General features: G+C 40.7%; 1 pseudogene; it reads left to right on the top strand.

The window, feature by feature from the left end:
• Window positions 1–635: 635 nt before the first annotated feature.
• LOC126076455 (tumor necrosis factor receptor superfamily member 13C-like) lies at window positions 636–1163 on the top strand (annotated as a pseudogene).
• The last annotated feature ends 17082 nt before the right edge of the window (window positions 1164–18245 follow it).

Genomic DNA, 18245 nt, shown 5'->3' with positions numbered 1-18245 from the left:
AGACAGCAGTTCTAGCATAATTGCCATGAAGGACAGATGTTTATTCTGGCTTCCCTTCTGAAGGCTCCATCTCCATGGGACAGTTAAAGATGTCCAGTGTCGATCACCAGCCTGAATGTCTAAGATCTCATCTAAGCCAAAATATCCCCTTTTATTTGAACTGGCTCCACAGCATCTGGTAAGGAATCCCTGGGTGGGACAAACAGTTAATGCACTCAGCTGCTAACTGAAAGGTTGGAAGTTCAAGTCCACCCAGAGGAACCTCAGAAGAAACGGCTGGTGATCTACTTCTGAAAAATCAGCCATTGAATACCTTATGGAGCACAATTCTATTCTGACACACATGGGGTCATCATGAGTTGGAGTTGACTTGGCAGCAACCGGTTTTATCTACTTCTCACTAGAAAGAATCCTGAAGTTGAAGAGGCTGTTCTTTAGGAATATGACCTACTTGAAAGCTGCAATAATTCTTTCAAGCTATGTGAGCAATCAGTTTTGAGGAGTTTGTCAGTTAAAGCAGGATTTTGAGGGTGGCAGTGCAATGAATGCACTTTCCACCTCCTTCTGTCAAAAATGATCCTAAAAGAAAAAGAAGCGCAAGAAACAGTAAAACATAGACTCCAGAACACAGCACCATGAGGCGAGAGCAAGGAGCTCAGGGGACAGGGATGGCCCAGAGCTCACCCCGAGCGGCCGGGCAGAGCGCTTCCAAAGCTGTCCACATCCGCGAGGCCTACAGGCTCTTCTGGACACCCCAGTCCAGCCCTGCACCTGGGAAGGCGCTGCAGCTGCAGGAGTTGTGGGCTTTGGCACCACCCCCCAGGGAGCTCTACCACTGCCAGGGCTGCTCTTTGGTGCCCTGGTGCTGCTGGGGCTTGGGCTGGCCCTGGCTCTGGCCCTGGGCCTGGTAGGCCTGTTGAGCTGGAGGTGGCCGAGGCACGGGGCGGTGCTCCTGGAGGCCCCGGGAGGAGACCAGAACGAGCCCCTGGACAATGCCATTATCCTCTGCCCTGGACCCAATGATGCCACAATTCCCATCTGGTCTCCACCTGAAGACCCAGCAGCCATCCCCTCCTGGCCACAGTGTCCCTGTGCCAGCCACAGAGCTGGGCTCCACTGAGCTAGTGACCACAAAGACAGACTGCTGGGAGCAGCTGCGGTGATGGAGGGGGCAGGAGATGGCCCTGCCTTTCCTGTGGGCTGCCAGCCAGGGGCTTGGAAGTTGAACTTGGCTCTTCATCCCAGCACCCACCTGCCCTTTTCCTGGGAGCCAGGCTGATCCCCTGCTGAACCTTGCAGAACCACAGACGTTACTGACCAGAGTTCAGAACCAGCATGGACTGTTCGGCCCCTGCATGCTCACTTTGGCTTCAGGCCATACCATCTTTGACAGCCCTGAAAGGGTGTATCTGATCTCCTGTGCTTTTGAATAATCGGGGCACCACATAGGAGGGTTTTCCTTTAGAGTGGGAAAGCCACCATTTCGCCAGAATGAATCTAGATAAAGGGAAACGCAGGAGAGTGCTTAGTTTGCAACTAAAACCAAAAAACCAAACTGCTTGCTGACTCAGATGCGTGGCAACCCCATATGTTGCACAGTAGACCTGTGCTCCATAGGGTTTTCAAGGCTGTGACCTTTGGGAAGCAGATTGCCAGGCCTTTCTTCAGAAGTGGAAACCTTGGTGGCGCAGAGGTTAAGAATTACGGCTGCTAACCCAAAGGTCAGCAGTTCAAATCCACCAGTCGCTCCTTGGTAACCCTATGGGCAAGTTCTACTCTGTCTTATAGGGTCGCTATGAGTCAGAATCAACTCCACAGCAATGGGGTTTTTTTTTCTTCTGAAGTGTCTCTGGGTGGGTTAAAACTGCCAACCTTTCGGTTAATAGTCAAGGGCTTAACCATCTGCACCACTCAGGGACTCCTGTTTGTAACTAGGTGTACTTCTTCAAGACTTGCTCTCGGAGCTGTCTTGTTTTTAAACTGATGTAAATGGTAGCCAATGAGCAATTAGTTTGCTTTGGGGTTTAGTCTGCTTTGGGATTTAGGGATGAGAAATAGCATGACCAAAAGGTCAACAATTACTCAAAAGCAAAGAAGAAAAGAGGAGGGGACAGGGAAACTAGAGTACTGGAACGAGAATAAACAGAACACAAAGGGAATGTCGATACATTGTGATAAATGGAACTCACGTCACTGAACAGTTTGTGAGGAAATTGTCAAATGGGAACCTAACTTGCTGTGTAAACTTTCACCAAAAACTCAATACAATATTAAAAAAAAAAAAAAAGACACCATCTTGCCAGTGCAATAAAATAAGAAAAAGTGAAAAAAAGGTAACTATGGAAGAAAAGATAAATTTAAATACATTAAAACTAAAAATTACTGTTCACTAGAGACAAACTATAAATCACCACAAAGTAAAAAGACAAGCAACAAACTGGGAGAAATATTGCACACAGGTAAGAGAAAATATAGTAATATCTAAAATGCATGAAGAATGCCTACAAATACAATTTTTAAAGATAGTCAATAGACAAACAACCAAACGATGTGGACAAGCATTTTTCACAGCAGAGGAAACACATGTGGCCCATCATATAGGAAAAGATGCTCTGAGTCATTATTGTTGTTGTTGTTAGGTGCCGTCGAGTCAGTTCTGACTCAAGTGACCCTATGTGCAACAGAATGAAACACTGCCCGCTCCTGTGCCATGCTCACAATCATTGTTATGCTTGAGCCCGTTGTTGCAGCCACTATGTCAATCCATCTCGTTGAGGGTCTTCCTCTTTTCCACTTTACCAAATATGATGTCCTTCTCCGGGGACCAATTCCACCTGACAACATGTCCAAAGCATGTAAGATGCAGTCTCACCATCCTTGCTTCTAAGGAGCATTCTGGTTGTGCTTCTTCAAAGACAGATTTGTTTATTCTTTGCCAACACCACAATTCAAAGGTGTCAATTCTTCGGTCTTCCTTATTCATTATCCAGCTTTCACATGCATGTGATATGATTGAAAATACCATGGCATTAGCAATGAGGAAACTTCAAATTGAATTTATGATGGTTTACAACTACTAGACTGGCAGAAAACTAAGAAGTCCAATAATACAAAGTATTGACAAAGATACAGGAAGTCCTAAATATTGCTGGTGGAAGAATAAAACGGCAAAACCATTTGGAAAACTATTTGTCATTTTCTTGTAAAATTAAAATTGCATATACACTGAGACTCAGTAATTTTATTTCTAAGGCTATGCCCTAGAGAAACTCTTACACATTGTGGCAAGTCTCCCAAAGATGTCCCCATTTTAATCTGCAGAACCTCTGGATATATTACCTTCTATGGCAAAACAGACTTTGCAGATGTGATTATCTGCTAATCTAAAGGTGGAGAGATTATCCTGGATTATCTGGGTAGCTCAATGTAATCACATGAGTCCTTAAAAGCTGAGAGCCTTTCCCTCAGGCTTTGGCCAAAGACATGGCAGTGTGAGAAGGATTTGAGGCTGCATTGCTGGTTTTGAAATGAGAGGGCTATGTGCAAGGACCAAAGAGAGGTTTCTAGGAGCTGCAAAGGCAAGAAAATGGATTATTCCCATTTTCCAACACCTTTTTTTTTTGGCTGTTAACCAAAAGGTTGACAGTTTGAATCCACTAGCCACTCCTTGGAAACCCTATGGTGTGGTTCTACTCTGTCCTATAGGGTTGCTAAGATTTGGAATTGATTCGAAGGCAACAGATTGTTTTTTTTTTTTTTTCCTTGATTTTAGCCCAGTGAAACCTATGTTGGACTTCTGACCTACAGAACTGTAAATAATAAATTTGCAGTGTTTTAGTCCACAATGTTTGTGATAATTTGTTAAGCAGCAGTAGAAAAGAATACACACACGTATGCCAGGAGATACTAAACGAATGTGTATACAACATTGTATGCCATAACAAAAATCTGGAAACTATCCAAATGTTCACGGATTTAAATAGATTTAAAAATTGTGGCATATTCAGAAAGAAACAATCTTTGATGGTTGTTACGAGGGAGGGTAGGAGTAGGGAGGGAGAAACATTAAATAGACAATAGATAAGTGGTAAATCTGGTGAAGGGTAAGACAGTACACTACACTGGGGAAGTCAGCATAACTTGACCAAGGCAAGGTCATGGAAGCTTCATAGGCACATTCACAATCTCTGAGGTACCAAATTACTGAACTAAAGGCTGGGGACCATGGTCTTCGGGGACATCCAGCTCAATTGGCATAATATATTTTATAGAGAAGATGTTCTACATCCTACCCGGCTAGCACTACCAACTGCTCTGACAGGGATCACAATAGAGGTCCTGGACAGAGCTGGAGAAAAATGTAAAACAAAATTCTAACTCACAAAAAAGAGCAGACTTTCTGGTCTGACAGAGACAGGATAAACCCCGAAAGTACGGCCCCCAGGCACCCTTTTAATTCAATACTGAAGCCATTCTTGATGTTCACCCTTCAGCCAAAGATTAGACAAGCCCGTAAAACAAAACCAGACTAAATGGGCACACTAGCCCGGGGGCAAGGACAAGAAGGCAGAAAGGTACAGAAAAGCTGGTAATGGGGAACCCAAGTTCAAAAAGGGGAGAGTGTTGACATGTCATGGGGTTGGCAACAAATGTCACAAAACAATATGTATGTGTATTAATTATTTAATAAGAAACTAGTTTAGCCTACAAACCCTCATCTAAAGCACAAAAGAAAACTGCAGTATATTCACAGAAAGGAATAATGCACAGTAGAAAAGTGAATAAAATATTATCACAAACAAGAAAATGTATGAGGCAGACAAATATTCAGGGAAAAATAGCAAGTTGCAGAGGACAACATACAGCCTGATCCCATTTTTATAAAACACGACATTAAGAAAGCTGAACAATGTATTGTTTTCAGTAGTTGCATAGGATACTTTTTTTTTTAATAAAATAAGATGAAAATGGAACCAGAATGAAAATGTTCATGCATTGTAAAGAATGTAAGCAACGTCACTGAACAATCTGTGTAGAAATTGTTGAATGGGAACCTAAACTGCTGTGTAAACCTTCACCAAAAACACAATAAAATATTATTTTAAAAAATAAGATAAAAACAAACACAAAATTCAGACTTGGAATTATTTCTTAGTGCTGGAAGGGAGAAGCAATAGAACACACACAAAAAAAATTTAAATATTAGTATTGTGTAAATTCTTAAGTTGGGTGCTCCTTTTGACGTTATGCTCCAAAACATACATGTTTATTATATACTATTTGTATTAACTATTTGGAAACCCTGGTGGCGTAGTGGTTAAGTGCTACAGCTGCTAACCAAGAGGTTGGCAGTTCGAATCTGCCAGACGCTCCTTGGAAACTCTATGGTGCGTTAACTATTACCTTTAAAAGATGATATGTAGATACTTGTATAAGGAAAAGTTAGACTCCTGAATTCCTCTTTCTCATCTGCTATAGTCAAGCGATTTCCCACCCTGACCAATGTAAGAGAGAGGAGGTACTTTCTAGAGCAACTGAACTAGACAGACTCTAGACTTAGAGACATGAAACTTCACATTAATGTAACTCCTGGAGATATTTCATGGCACTGAAAGAGCAAACGATGAAATGTTGGAAGTTGATCCAAACTTAGAAAGGAATATGACAATTCACCAAGGCATGGAAAAGATGCTCTCGCTGTATCACGTTAGACAATAAGAAGAAGGAAAGTACTATTCAAACCACTCTGATACGTTTTTTACAGAGAAATAAAATGCTTTAGTCCTCAATCTTTGTGATTGTTTTAAATTATAGAATACTCTTCCAGCCAACACAGTGCCAGAGACAGAAGCACCACGCCATCCCTACACAGCAAAGACCAGAAAAACTAAGTAAAACACAGGCAAGTGTCATTCCTGGAACCCAAAGTGTCAAATGAAGAGATGAAGAACTCAGCCAAACACTGAATGGAATAAGAAACTGACAGGACAGAGCAAGAAGAGATACTTGTGGAGGGCCCCTATCAGCTAACGCAGCAAGGATCTGCCATCTAGCACTCCTGTCAGGGATCTGCGGACAGGGAGCATGGGAAAGCAGCTTCATAGAGCTCCCAGCAGGAGACAAAGCACCCAGTAACCAGAGATACACACTTTCTCACACCCCATCTTCTCCATGCTGCTCTACCTCCAAGCTTCCTGGCTGGCTGCGGTGGCTTGGCAGGCTGGGGAGTGCAGTGTTTGTGCCACTTGGATCTTCCCCACTCACATCAGAGATCCACAAGCAGGGAGTACAGGAAAGCAGCTTCACAAAGTTCCCAGCAGGAGACAGAGCACCCATTAACAAGTGATATATGCTTTTCTAATCCCTACCCTTCTTTCCCTCCCCCTTTGGCCTCCTCTGTTTCCCACCAGCCACAGTCTCTTGGCAGGGAGGCAACTGCTTTGACCTCAGGCCTCTTGGATTCACCCTGCCCACACTGGCCAGCCCCCTGAGCTGGTGTTTGTTCTTTCCATTTCTTTTGGTTTCTTCCGTGCCTCCCACCACCTCCCCTCCTTTCTTCCAAACACCAGGCTCTGTGTGCCATCTTTATTTCTTCTTGAAAGGCTGTGAAGCCTTGCTCAACTGGGAACCACTCCCCTGGCCCATGACACTGGTGGAATCCCTGGGCCTTTTTTCTTTTTTGCTTGTTTTGTTTTGTTTGTTTGTTTTCTTTTTCATTTTGTGGCCTGTGAGCCCCTTCTACCTGGGCTGTACTGCACGGCTGAAGAGCCATTCCCTCAATCTACGCAGCTGCATAGGTGGGGTCCCTGGGAGCATTTCTTCATTTTGTTTTTTTTTTCTTCTTTCATTCTCTTTTTCCCTTTCTGTCTTTCATCATTTCTCAGTTCTCATCTCTCTATACTTACCATTGTTTCCTGTCTCCTGTACTACCCAATCCAGGAGACTTCCCCAGTCTTCGTGGCCACAGTGGTGGGACCCCTGGGGGCTTTTCTTTCTTTTCCAAATTTTTATCTATTTATTTTCTCCCCTCCCCCTTTTTTTTCCTTTTTGCTTTTCTCCATTTCCTTGTTTTTCATCTCTCCACTCCAATAGCAAGCTCCCTTAGTACTCTTTTTTTCCCCTTTGTTTGTTTTTGGCTCCTGTTTCTCTCTCCTCTCCTTTTTCCTGCCTACCTGCACCATGCACTGAACATCACACCCCCGAGCAGCACAGGCACGCCATATTGGAATCTGCTCAGCACTGATTCCTGGCCTGCCCTGTCAGCCTTAGTACATGCCATGAACAATCCATCCCAGCCCCTCCTCTTCAGCTGGACCTGCCCTGTGCACCATAGCTGAGTGACTGGCCCTGCCCATTGGACAAGAAGGTGAAAAGTATCATGACTGCAGATGAGCAAACAACAAAGAACGCACAGCCTGCCTGCTCAGACATAACCAAATAAAACAAAAAAGCAGAATAAAACAAACAAATCAATCAAACAAAACAATCAAGAAATGAAGAAAATAACTGCTGAATGTCCCGAAGACAGCAGACAATTACCAAAACATATTAAAAAAAAAAAAAAAAAAAAGGACAGGATGGTTCCAGCAGGCGTCCAAAATAAAACACCAAATGACTTTCCAGTCGAAAAAAAGGCACTGGAACTATCTGATAGGGAATTCAAATCTCTAATATTCAGAGCAATCCAAGAGTTGAAGCACAAAGCAGACAAAAATGATGAAAAAATAGGCAAATTTATGGAAAAGGCAGACAAATTCATGAAAAATACAGAACAAAAAAATGGAATAATTCAGGGAAATAATACAGGAGCAAAATGCCAAAATAAATTCACAACTAGAAATCATACAAAAACAACAATTAGAAATTCAAAAGATAAACAACAAGATTTCAGAAATGGACAGTGTCATAGAAGGGCTGAGGAGAAGGTTTGAAATGATGAAAGATAGGGTCAGCAAAATTGAAGACAAACAGTTGGATACAACTCTGTTTGAGGAAAAATCAGAAAAAAGAATGAAGAAAAATGAAGAAACCCTGAGAAAATTATGAGGGATACAATCAAAAGCAAAAATTTGCTAGTGATTGGAGTTCCAGAACAAGGACAGAAAACACAGAGAACATCCCCAAAGAATTTCTGACAGAAAGCTTCCCTACTATCATGAATGATGAAAAGCTCAATGAACCCAATATAGGGTAGACCCCAAAAGAAAAACACCAAGCCATATCATAATCACATTCCCCAAAACCAAAGACAAAGAAAAAATCCTGAGAGCAGCTCAAAAAAAACAAAAAGTCACATACAGGGTAGAAAAAATAAGACTAAACTCTTATTATTTGGCAGAAACCATGCAGGTAAGAAGGGAACGGGATGACATATATAAAACCTTGAAAGAAAAAAAATTGCCTACCAAGAATAACGTATCCTGCAAAAATTTTGTTCAAATATGATGGTGAATTAGGACATTTTCATATAAACAGATATTAAGAGAATATGTAAAAACCAAACCAAACTTACAAGAATTATTAAAGAGAGACCTTCAGCCTGAGAACAAACAACATCAGACCACAGCCTGAATCTAGGACGCAAGATTGTACCAGCAAGATATCAACGTAGGATATGAACTTTCAAGGACTATCCAAAACCAAAAGAACTGCAACAGGAACCAGAGAGGTTAATCTGTAAATGACAACAACATCAGAACAATAAAAGAGGGAATAAACGGTATAGGTATAGAACTTTCTAATGGAGAGGAAGGCGAGGCAATACCAAGTACTAATAGACTGGTTCACACCTAGGAAAATAAGGGTAAATTTCAAGGTAACCACAAAGAAAGTTAACAAGCCTACTCATCAAAGGAAAGAAAAACATAAAATCTCAATAGAAACAAAATCTACAAAAACAAAAGAAATGAAAAAGTAATCCACAAACAAAAAGAACTTAGCACAGGAAAGTAAGAGGAACAAAGAAAACGTCAGCACCACAAAAAAAACACTACAAAATGACAGTAATAAACTCACACCTATCAATAATTACACTGAATGTAAATAGCCTAAATGTACCCATAAAGAGACAGAGAGTGACAGAATGGATAAAAAACAAGATCCATCAATATGCTGTCTACAAGAGACATGCCTTAGAAACAAAGATGTAAATTTATTAAAAATCAAAGGATGGAAAAAATATATTAAGCAAATAACTACCAAAAAAGATCAGGAGTGGTAATACTAATCTCAGATAAAATAGACTTTAAAACAAAACCCACCATAAACAACAAAGAAAGGCACTATATAATACTTAAAAGAATGATCCATCATGAAGACTTAACCATAATAAACATCTACCCACCCAATGGCAGGGCTCCAAAATACATAAAACAAACTTTAACAGCACTGAAAACAGAAATTGACAGTTTCACAATAATAGTAGGAGACTTCAACACACCACTCTCAGTAAAGAACAGAACATCTAGAAAGAAACTCAGCAAAGATACAGAAGATCTGAAGAGCACAATCAGCCAACTTGACCTCATAGACATGTATAGAACACTTCACCCAACAGCTGCAAAGTACACATTCTTTTCCAACACACGTGGAAGGTTCTCCAGAATAGACCACATCTTAGGTCACAGAGTAACCCTCAAAAAAATATAAAATGTTGAAATAATACAAGATATTTTCTCTGACCACAATGGCATCAAAGTAGACATTAACGACAGGAAGAGTAATGAAAAAAAAAAAACCTATTGCATGGAAATGGAATAACACCTTGCTTAAAAACCACTGGGTAATAGAAGAAATCAGAGATGGAATCAACAAATTCCTAGAATCAAACAAGAATGAAAATACATCCTTTGGGACACAGCAAAGGCAGTCCTCAGAGGTCAATTTATAGCACTAGATGCACACATCAAAAAAGAAGAAAGGGACAAAGTCAAAACATTAGTTACACAACTTGAACAAATAGAAAGAGAACAGCAAAAGAAGCCCACAGCCACCAGAAGAAAGGAAATAGTAAAGATCAGAGCAGAAATAAATGAAACAGAGAACAGAAAAACAATAGAAAGAATCAACAAAACCAGAAGTTGGTTCTTTGAAAGGATCAACAAAACCAACAAACCACTAGCCAAATTGACAAAAGAAAAACAGGAGAGAATGCAAATAACCCAAATAAGAAATGAAATGGTGGACATTACAACAGACCCACCTGAAATAAAAAGGATCACAACAGTTTTATGAAAAACTATACTTCAACAAATCAAAAAACCTAGAGGAAATGGACAAATTTCTAGAGACAAACTACCTACCCAAACTAACACAAAATGACATTGAAAATCTGAACAGACCCATAACAAGAGGAGAGATTGAAAAGATAATTTAAAAAATCCCAACCAAAAAAGACCCTGGCCCAGATGGCTTCACTGGAGAATTCTATCAAACATTCAGAAAAGAGCTTACACCAGTACTACTCAAACTATTTCAGAACATAGAAAAGGAAGCACTACTTCTGAATTCATTCTATGAAGCCAGCATAACCCTGATACTAAAACCAGGCAAAGACTCCACAAAAAAAAAGAAAATTACAGACCAATATCTCTCATGAATATAGATGCAAAAATTCTCAACAAAATTCTAGCCAATAGAATTCAGTATCATATCAAAAAGTAATGCACCATTACCAAGTAGGATTCATATCAGGTATGCAAGGATATTCAACACTAGAAAATGAATCAACATAATCCACCACATAAATAAAAGGAAAGAAAAGAATCACATGATCATCTCAACCAATGCAGAAAAGGCAGTTGACAAAGTCCAACACCCATTCCTGATAAAAACTCTCAATAACATAGGTATAGAAGGAAAATTTCTCAAATAATAGAGGGCATCTATGCAAAATCAATGGCCAAGATCATTCTTAACAGAGAGAGGATGAAAACATTCCCCTTGAGAACAGGAACAAGACAAGGATGCCCCTTATCACCACTCCTATTTAACATTGTGTTGGAAGTCTTAGCTAGAGCAATAAGGCAAGAAACAGAAATAAAGGTCATCTAAATTGGTAATGAAGAAGTTAAACTGTCTCTATTTGTTGGATGATATGATACTATACTTAGGAAACCCAAAAGTTTCTTCACAAGAAAACAACTGGAACTAATAGAAAGACTCAGCAAAGTACTAGGATACAAGAGAAACATACAAAAATCAGTTGGATTCTTATACATCAATAAACAGAACAAGGAAAAGGAAAATAATACCATTTATAATAAAAAAAAATTTATAATAGCCCCTAAAAAAATAAAATACTTGGGAATAAATCTAACCAGGGATATAAAAGACCTATACAAAGAAAACTACAAAACACAACTGCAGGAAACCAAAAGGAATATACATAAATGGAAAAACACACCATGCTCATGGATAGGTAGACTCAACATTTGGAAAATAACAATTGTACCCAAAGCGATTTACAAATACAATGCAATCAAGATCCAAATACCAACAACATTCTTTAAAGAGATGGAAAAACTTATCAGTGACTTCATATGGAAAGAGAAGAAGCCCCTAATAAGTAAAGCACTGTTGAAGAAGAAGAATAAAGTAGGAGGACTCGCACTACCTGACCTCAGAACCTACCATACAGCTATGGTAGTCAGAACAGCCTGGTACTGGGATAAAGACAGATACATTTACCAAAGGAACAGAATTGAGAACCCAGATGTAAATCCGTCTGCCTGTGGTAACCTGATCTTTGACAAGGGCCCCAAGTCCATCAAATGGGGAAAAGATAGTCTTTTGAACAAATGGTGCTGGTGAAACTGGATGTCCACCTGCAAAAAAAATGAAACAGGACCCATACCTCACACCATATACAAAAACTAACTCAAAACAGAACAAAAATCTAAATATAAAGGCAAAAATTATGAAGTTCGTAGAAGAAAAAATAGGATCAATGCTAGAGGCCCTAATACATGGCATTAACAGGATGCAAACCACAACCAACAACACACAAGCTCCAGAGGATCAGCTAGATAACTGGGATCGTCTAAAAATTAAGAGCTTATGCTCGCCAAAAGAGAAAAAGAGGACCTAGAGACTGGGGAAAAAATTTTGGCTATTACAAATCTGACAAAGGTCTAATCTCTAAAATCTACAAAATAATCCAACACCTCTACAACAAAAAGACACAAAATCCAACTAAAAAATGGGCAAAGGAAATGAACAGACACTTCACCAAAGAAGACTTTCAAGTGGCCAACAGACACATGAGGAAATGCTTAAGATCTCTAGCTATCAGATAAATCCAAATCAAAACCACAGTGAGATATCATCTCACTCCGGTATTACTGGCATGAATTAATAAAATGGAAAATAACAAATGTCGGAGAGGCTGTGGGGAGATCAGAACTCTTATGCACTGCTGGTGGGGATGCAAAATGATACAACTATTTTGGAAAACAATATAGCACTTCCTTAGAAAGTTATAAACAGAAATACCATATGATCCAGCAATCCCACACCTAGGAATATATCCTAGAGAAATAAGAGCCATCACATGAATAGATATATGTACAGCCATGTTCATTGCAGCAAATGTTCACAACAGCAAAAAGATGGAAACAACCTAGATGCCCATCAACAGATGAACGGATAATCAAACTGTGGTACATACACACAATGGAGTATCACACAACCGTAAAGAACAACTATGAATCTGTGAAGCATCTCATAACATGGATGAATCTGAAGGGCATTATGCTGAGTGAAATAAGTCAATCAGAAAAGGACAAATATTATATGAGACCACTACTGTAAAAACCTGTAAAAAGGTTTACATACAAAAAGAAACAATCTTTGATAGTTATGGAGGGATAGTGGGGATGGAAAAACAATAGATAATTGGTACCGTTGGTAAAGGGTAAGACAGTACACAATACTGGGGAAGCCAGCACAACCTGTACAAGGCCAGGTCGTGGTAGCTCCACAGACACATCCAAACTCCCTGAGGAACCGAATTGCTGGCCTGAGGGCTGTGGGGACCATGGTCTCAGGGAACATTTAGATCAACTGGCAAAACATAGGTTATAAAGACAGTGTTCTACATTCTACTTTGTTGAGTAGCATCTGTGGGCTTAAAAGCCTGTGAGCGGCCACCTACGATACTTCACTGTTCTCACCCCTTTGGAAGCAAGAAAGAATGAAGAAAACCAAAGACACAAGGGAAAGATTAGTCCAAAGGACTAATAGAGGTCATCTACCATGGCCTCCACCAGACTGAGTCCAGTACAACTAGGTGGCGCCTGGCTACCACCACTGACTGCTCTGACAGGGATCATAACAGAGAGTCCTGGACAGAGCTGGAGAAAAACATGGAACAAAATTCTAACTCAAAAAGAAAGACCAGACTTGCTGGCCTGACAGAGACCGAAGAAACCCTGAGAGTATGGCCCTTGGACACTGTTTCAGCTCAGCAGTTAGGTCACTCCTGAGGTTCACCCTTCAGGCAAAGATTGAACAGACCCATGGAACAAAACAAGACTAAAGGGATGCACTCCCACGTGTCTGTCAGTTTGTCGTACTGTGGGGGCTGGTGTGTTGCTGTGATGCTGGAAGCTATGCCACCGGTATTCAGATACCAGCAGGGTCACCCATGGAGGACAGGTTTCAGCTGAGCTTCCAGACTAAGGCAGACTAGGAAGAAGGACCTGGCAGTCTACTTCTGAAAAGCATTAGCCAATGAAAACCTTATGAATAGCAGCAGAACATTGTCTGATATAGTGCTGGAAGATGAGCCCCCAGGTTGGAAGGCACTCAAAAGATGACTGGGGAAGAGCTGCCTCCTCAAAGTAGAGTCGACCTTAATGACGTGGATGGAGTAAAGCTTTCGGGACCTTCATTTCCTGATGTGGCATGACTCAAAATGAGAAGAAACAGCTGCAAACATCCATTAATAATTGGAACCTGGAATGTATGAAGTATGAATCTAGGAAAATTAGAAATTGTCAAAAAGGAAATGGAATGCATAAACATCGATATCCTAGGCATTAGTGAACTGAAATGGATGGGTATTGGCCATTTTGAATCAGACAATCATATAGTCTCCTATGCTGGGAATGACAACTCAAAGAGGAATGGTGTTGCATTCATCATCAAAAAGAACATTTCAAGATCTGTCCTGAAGTACATTGCTGTCAGTGATAGGAAAATATCCATATGCCTGAAGACCAGTTAATACAACTATTATTCAAATATACATGCCAACCACTAAGGCCAAAGATGAGGAAATAGAAGATTTTTATCAGCTGGTGCAGTCTGAAATTGATAGAACATGCAATCGGGATGCATTGATAATTACTGGTGATTGGCATGTGAAAGTTGGAAACAAAGAAAAGGGTCAGTAGTTGGAAAATATGGCCTTGGTGATAGAAACAATGCTGGAGATCGAATGACAGAATTTTGCAAGACCAACGACTTCTTCATTGCAAATACCTTCTTTCACCAACATAAACAGCGACTATACACATAGATCCACACAGATAGAACACACAGAAATCAAATTGACTACATCTGTGGAAAGAGGTGATGGTAAAGCTGAATATCATCAGTCAGAACAGGGCCAGGGGCCGACTGTGGAACAGACCATCAGTTGCTCACATGCAAGTTCAAGCTGAAACTGAAGAAAATCAGAGCAAGTCCATGAGAGCCAAAATATGACCTTGAGTACATCCCATCTAAATTTAGAGACCATCTCAAGAACAGATTTGATGCATTGAACACTGGTGACCAAAGACCAGATGAGTTGTGGAATGACATCAAGGACATCACCCATGAAGAAAGCAAGAGGTCATTGAAAAGGCAGAAAAGGAAGAAAAGACCAAGATGGATGTTGGAGGAGACTCTGAAACTTGCTCTCAAACATCGAGCAGCTGAAGCAAAAGGAAGCATTGATGAAGTAAAAGAACTGAACAGAAGATTTCAAAGGGCAGCTCAAGAAGACAAAGTAAGGTATTATAATGACATGTGCAAAGAGCTGGAGATGGAAAACCAAAAGGGAAGAACACGCTCAGCGTTTCTCAAGCTGAAAGAACTGAAGAAAAAATTCAAGGCTCGAGTCGCAATAGTGAGGGATTCTATGGGGAAAATATTAAACAACACAGGAAGCATCAAAAGAAGATGGAAGGAATACACAGAGTCATTATACCAAGAAGAATGAGTCGATGTTCAACCATTTCAAGAGGTAGTATATGATCAGGAACCAATGGTACTGAAGGAAGAAGTCCAAGCTGCTCTGAAGGCACTGGAGAAAAACAAGGCTCCAAGAATTGATGGAATATCAATTGAGGTGTTTCAACAAATGGATTCAGCGCTAGAGGTGCTCACTCGTCTATCCCAAGAAATATGGAAGACAGCTTCCTGGCCAGCTGACTGGAAAAGATCCATATTTATGCCTATTCCCAAGAAAGGTGATCCAACCGAATGTGGAAATTATAGAACAATGTCATTAATATCACACGCAAGCAAAATTTTTGCTGAAGATCATTCAAAAGCAGCTGCAGCAGTATATTGACAGGGAGCTGCCAGAAAATCAGGCCAGTTTCAGAAGAGGACGTGGAAGCAGAGATATTATTGCTGATGTCAGATAGATCTTGGCTGAAAGCAGAGAATACCAGAGAATGTTTACCTGTGTTTTATTGACTATGCAAAGGCATTTAACTGTGTCGATCATAACAACTTATGGATAATGTTGGGAAGAATGGGAATTTCAGAGCACCTAATTGTGCTCATGAGGAACCTTTACATAGATCAAGAGGCAGTTGTCCGGACAGAACAAGGAGATACTGATTGGTTTAAAGTCAGGAAAGGTGTGCACCAGGGATGTATTCTTTCACCATACCTATTCAATCTGTGTGCTGAACAAATAATCCGAGAAGCTGGACTATATGAAGAAGAACGCGGCATCAGGATTGGTGGAAGACTCATTAACAACCTGCGTTATGCAGATGACACAACCTTACCTGCTGAAAGTGAAGAGGACTTGAAGCACTTACTAATGAAGATCACAGACCACAAACTTCAGTGTGGATTACACCTCAACATAAAGAAAACAAAAATCATCACAACTGGACCAACGAGCGACATCATGATAAACGGAGAAAAGACTGAAGTTGTCAAGGATTTCATTTTACTTGGATCCACAATCAACAGCCATGGAAGCAGCAGTCAAGAAAGCAAAAGACGCATTGCATTAGGTAAATCTGCTGCAAAGGACCTCTTTAAAGTGTTGAAGAGCAAAGATGTCAACTTGAAGACTAAGGTGTGCCTGACTCAAGCATTGGTATTTTCAATTGCATCTTATGCGTGTGAAAGCTGGACAATGAACAAGGAAGACCGAGGAAGAATTGATGCCTTTGAACTGTGGTGTTGGCGAAGAATATTGAATATACCACGGACTGCCAGAAGAACGAAAAAATCTGTCTTGGAATAAGTACAACCAGAATGCTCCACAGAAGCAAGGATGGCGAGACTGCGTCTTCCATACTTTGGACATGTTGTCAGGAGGGATCAGTCCCTGGAGAAGGACATCATGCTTGGCAGAGTACAGGGTCAGCGGAAAAGGGGAAGACCCTCAACAAGGTGGATTGACACAGTGGCTGCAACAATGGGCTCAAGCATAACAACGATTGTAAGGATGGCTCAGGACCAGGCAGTGTTTTCGTTCCGGTGTGCATAGGATCGCTATGAGTTGGAACCGACTCCCCGGCACCTAACAACAATAACAACAAAGGGATGCACCAGCCCTGGGGCAGGGACTGGAAGGTAGGAAGGAACAGGAAACCTGGTAATAGGGAACCCAGTGTTGAGAAGGGAGAGTGTTGACATGTCGAGGGGTCATTAACCAATGTCATACAACAATGTATGTACTAATCGTTTGATGAGAAACTAGTTTGTTCTGTAAACCTTCATCTAAAGTTCAATAAAAAAAAAAAAATTATAGCATACTAAGTAAGTATTAATTTTACAATTCTTTTTTCATTTCCCTGTACATTTATAATCAACAGTAAGAGAGTTTTAGTGTTTCGACCAAAAAAAAAAAAAAGTCACAGAACAATTGTAATTTTCTCCATTCACTGCTATGATTGCTGTGCATGATTTCAGCTTGCAGGATAATTTTTATGATCTCACACTACCATGCAAAGTAAGGACTGCTTGCATCTGATGTAGAAATCGACCCTGCTGCCCTCACTGGTCCACAGATTCGATGGTTACGTGTCACACACAGTTTCAAGGGGAAGGGGAAGAGTGGAAGATCTTAAACTCAAGCTTTGACTAAAGGCTGAAGAGGATTTGTGGATAATCTGTAGTTAAGAAAATGAGCCTTCACAGTAATGACAGAAGGTGCTCTGGTGGTACAATGGGTAAGTGCTCAGCTGCTAACCAAAAGATTGATGGTTCCAACACGCCAGCAGCTCCACTGGAGAAAAGACCTGGCAATCTGCTCTCGTAAAGATGACAGCCTAGAAAATCCTATGAGACAGTACTACTACTCTGTCGTATAGGGTTTCTATAGGGTTGCAATGAGTCAGAATCGACTCCAGGCACAAAACAACAAGCCATTAACAATGAACTTGCTCTATATATTGAGCCTTGAGCTATTAGAAAAATCGCTGGGTGGTGCAAATGGTTTGTGCTCGACAACTAACCTAAAAGTTGGCAGTTCGAACCCACCCAGCTGTGCTGCATAAGAAAGGCCTGGAGATCTGTTTCCATAAAGATTACCAAAACCCAAAACCCTTTGCCATCCAGTCAATTCCAATTCATAGCGACCCTACAGGACAGACTAGAACTGCCCCACAGGGTTCCCTTAGGCTGTAATCTTTGCTGCAAAAGACCTCTTTAAAGTGTTGAAAAGCAAAGATGTCACCTTGAAGACTAAGGTGCACCTGACCCAAGGCTTGGGTATTTTCAATTGCATCATATGCATGTGAAAGCTGGACAATAAACAAGGAAGAGAGAAGAAGAACTGACGCCTTTGAATTGCAGTGTTGGCAAAGAATATTGAATGGACTGCCAAAAGAACAAACAAAACTGTCTTGGAAAAAGTACAACCAGAATGCTCCTTAGAAGCAAGGATGGCGAGACTATATCTTACACACTTTGAACATGTTGTCAGGAGAGATCCGTCCCTGGAGAAGGACATCATGCTTGGTAAAGTACAGTGTCAACAAAAAAAGAGGAAGACCCTCAACGAA

Source organism: Elephas maximus, chromosome 4, assembly GCF_024166365.1.
Source record: "Elephas maximus indicus isolate mEleMax1 chromosome 4, mEleMax1 primary haplotype, whole genome shotgun sequence".
In the NCBI taxonomy this organism is placed as follows: domain Eukaryota; kingdom Metazoa; phylum Chordata; class Mammalia; order Proboscidea; family Elephantidae; genus Elephas; species Elephas maximus.
This window is presented reverse-complemented; position numbering and strand designations above follow the sequence as displayed.